Source organism: Boleophthalmus pectinirostris, unplaced genomic scaffold (assembly GCF_026225935.1).
Source record: "Boleophthalmus pectinirostris isolate CB_2022bp ecotype Guang Dong unplaced genomic scaffold, ASM2622593v1 HiC_scaffold_14, whole genome shotgun sequence".
Taxonomy (NCBI): domain Eukaryota; kingdom Metazoa; phylum Chordata; class Actinopteri; order Gobiiformes; family Gobiidae; genus Boleophthalmus; species Boleophthalmus pectinirostris.
The window spans coordinates 31,237,839-31,241,811 of NW_026571047.1; positions in this window are offsets into that span (position 1 = coordinate 31,237,839).

Here is a 3,973-nt window from a genome sequence, read left to right on the forward strand (position 1 = left end):
AAAAATGAACCTGAATCATAATGGAACAACTGAATCATAATGGAAATCAACAACATATTAAACATTTAACACGTAACACAAGATGTTAGGTAAAAAATAAACCTGAATCATAATGGAAATCAACAACATATTAAACACATTTAACATTGGGGAGTTGTTTCTGTTGTTTTAAATGACTTTGGAATGAAAATGAGTCAGTATTTGTATGTTTCAAACCAGAGAGGGTTGTCAAAGTCTCGATAATAAAAAAGTCACGTTCACAGGACAGAAATGAAGCTTTTCTGAAGCTTTAGAATGATCTTGAGCTGTTTCAGAACAAGTATAAGAGCACATAGACTATTTTACGCTTACAGAAGCTACCTGGACTGCTGAGGGATTACACAGATATAAAACCACATGGGAATAGAAAACAAAGTTGAGGTAGAGTTGAAGTGTAAAAGGACGATAGACTGCACCAAAAATAAAAGTGAAATCTATAAAAACATATTAGTACATTGTTTTCAGCTAAGACAGCATTTTCAAAAAAAAAAAAAAACCCTTCTTTAACATCTAAATAAAGTTATTAGTTAAATAAATATAAAAATTGTAATGATTTTTAAACAAGCGACAAAATTTGCACACCACAGACACGAGGAGATTCATATGAGATATTAAATCTCCGATCACAAACACTGCAGTGGGATACATCTGCGGAGCACAGTCGCGTCAGCTGTGTCCTGTCTTCAGTAAAATAAAAACTCGCTTTGAGACTCTTAATTGTTCAAAGGATCAGAGCTCTGCACTTCGAGTTCAGATACAAGACAAAACTGTTATTATTATTTGTGAAATGTGGTGCAAAACTTCAGATACGTGATTTTAAATTCACAGAAGGTTGGCGATAAAGTCGAGTCCAGACCTGCAAACTTGTCGCTTTTTGGATACAGTCGCCTTTTTCTTGATCAATTGGGTCATTCAAGTGAATCACATAGAACCTGCTCTAGTTTGGAATTAAAATATTGTCCTTCGAGTTTACATGGAAATAATAATTCTGAATTGAGGTTTACGTGGAAAACACATTAAATCGGCTTTATTTAATTCCGCTGAGCGTCTGGGGGTGGGGAAGTGTTCTGATTGGACAAAGACACCAATGTATTTACGCCGACCAGAAGAAAACACACACTTCAGCTGCTACAGGCTTTTTTGTCATCTCGGTTTGTTGTTATGCATGAGGATACACCCATACAAACTGGGGAACAGTGGTCCAAACCCAGACTCCTGAACCAGTGGGAGCAGCTCCGGTTCATGTCTGGCCCAGATGAGCTGGAACGGGGAGTGGTGTTTGGTGCCTCGGCCTGAGAAACGCTTTCCCCGGGAAGAACCAATTGCGTGAACGGACGCTCAGAACAACATATAATCAACCAAATGGGATTCGCGCTTCTGTCAGGATGTTTTGCATCACCTCGGAACCTGTCGCTGTCCTCGAGCACGGAGGACACAAGCGCATTCTCACTTTCGCCGCACAGATCCCGTGCACAGAGGACAGCACAGAACCGCTCTGACCCAGTCCATTTGGCACTGGAGTCCGGTCAAGTGGTAACGGAGGGAAATAGGGGCAGATTTTTTACATTCAAATGTCTCTTATTCAGAAACTAGAGGGACTATTGAAATAAGTAAAGTATCAGAATGTAGGAAAGAGTTAACACTCCAACAGGGTAAAGTTAAACCTGTGATATTCTTTCAAGTTGTTGACAAAAAATTTAAAAAACTCATGTCGGTAACGGAGGGAATGAAATATGCAGCACTTTTTGGGCAATAAATCCAAACAGTGATAACTCTTGGTTCTCACTTACATATCCTTAACAAACTGGTTTGAATATTTGCTTCATATAGTTTTCTACCATATGGTACAAGATTAGGTTGAAAAACCTCTTATTTTTTGACTAATGAGATTTTTTATTAAGAAAGGTCATGGTAACGGAGGGAAAAGTAACGGAGGGAAAATTGTGCAAACAAGTAGAAGGTGCATGATTTTACATCATTCGTCACCTTTTTTCTTCCGAATACTTTAATATTACTTCAAAATGAAAGGAAACTATTTCTATAAAATATGTCAGTCCTTCCAAGCAAATTTTTATCATTTTAAATACTTTTTTTTTTTTAAATCATGTACCTTCATCAACAGTTCAAAGATGGAATAACACAAGATATGATGAAATACATCCATTTATTTACATGATTTGCAGGTCTTTGAAATTTGGGAAATAATTTTTGCTCCATGTTTCATACATGGTCTGTTTAAAACGTATGGAAATTTAGAACCAAAAATGGCACAGAAAAAAGGTCAACAGTTTCATAAACTAGAGTACATATGTATCTGTTGAATACATTTTTATATCAGATGCATCAACTTGAATTTTTGGCCTTCCTGTTTACTTCTGCTTGACCAGGCCCACTGGTCTTGTTCGCCCCCGTCTTATTTTTTAAGAGGAATAAATGATATTAACATGATCACGGAATAAATTAATTCGGCTTTAAAATCGGAATAAACCACCCACTTAATTCGGATTTAAGTTTAATGTCATGGCTGGTGCTCCCCTCCCTGTGTGTGTGTGAATGTGTGTGTGTGGGCGGAGTCTCCTGGTCCTGATTCATCGCACCTGCAAGCAATCAAGAGCCACTACTTGACCCCTGCTCACCTGTGAGACCCTGCCAGATTGTTTCCTATCTTCACACGGTGAACCTCTTGGCTCCTAGATTCTACGTTTTTGCTGCTTGCCTTTTGCCGAACATTTTACTTACTTGCGTTCTCTGCCCTTCAGTGATCCCTGCCGCCTCCAGCCCTGCTCCAGCCCTGCTCCAGCCCTGCTCCAGCCCTGCTCCAGCCCTGCTCCAGCCCTGCTCCAGCCCTGCTCCAGCCCTGCTCCTGCCCTGTTTCTGTCCTGCCTCTGCCCTGCTCCAAGCCCTGCTCCTGCCCTCATTTTGCTCTTTGTAAAATAAATTCTCCTTTTTCCATTTTTGTTTACCGGTCTGAAGTCCATTTTTGGGTCCCTCCATTGTTGCGCCGTAACAGAACAATCTGGCCAAATGGACCCATCGGACCAGGATCGCGACCCAGTACTACAGGCTCTGGCCACACAGGGGGTCAGAGTGGGCCATCATGAGCAGATTTTGAAGCAAGTGACTGAAAGACTCAGTGAGTTATCTGTTAATGTAACTCAGCTTTCCGCTCAAATGAATCAGCTCGCTCAGCTTTCGACTATGTTGCACTTGCCACCTGCGGGTCAACCTCAAGCAGCTGACCAGCCTCCAGTCCAACCTCCCACCTCTGCCGCTCGTGAGCCACACATTCCCACTCCAGAGCGCTACTCCGGTGATCTTGGGTCCTGTGGCCAATTCCTCCTCCAGTGCTCCCTGGTGTTCGACCAGCAACCCAACACCTATCATACAGATAAGTCTCGCATCTCATTTTTACTAAGTCTACTCACTGGTAGAGCTGCACAATGGGCCACAGCTGTTTGGGAATCTGACTCCACCCTATGTCAATCTTACGTTAACTTCACTGCAGAGATGAGGAAGATTTTTGACCACCCTCTTAAAGGGAAGGAAGCAGCTAAACGTCTACTCTCACTCAGTCAAGGCTCATCATCCGTTGCTCAATATGCCATAGATTTTCGCATTCTTGCTGTTGAGAGTGGTTGGGATGACACCGCCTTACAAGGTGTTTTTATGAGGGGGTTGAGTGAGAGGGTTAAGGACGAACTGGCTGCACGTGATGAAACCAACTCCCTTGAAGAACTTATTTCCCTGGCCACCCGTCTTGACAATAGACTGAGAGAGAGACAAAGAGAGAAAGCACGACAGTCCTCAAATTGTACACTCACCCTGCCTCAGTTGGCTTCTCCTTTCTCCAATGCTCAAATTAATAATTCCCCTGTGCCTTCCAGTGCCCCCGAGTCCTCTACTGGAGAGGAGCCTATGCAGCTGGGTCGGGCTC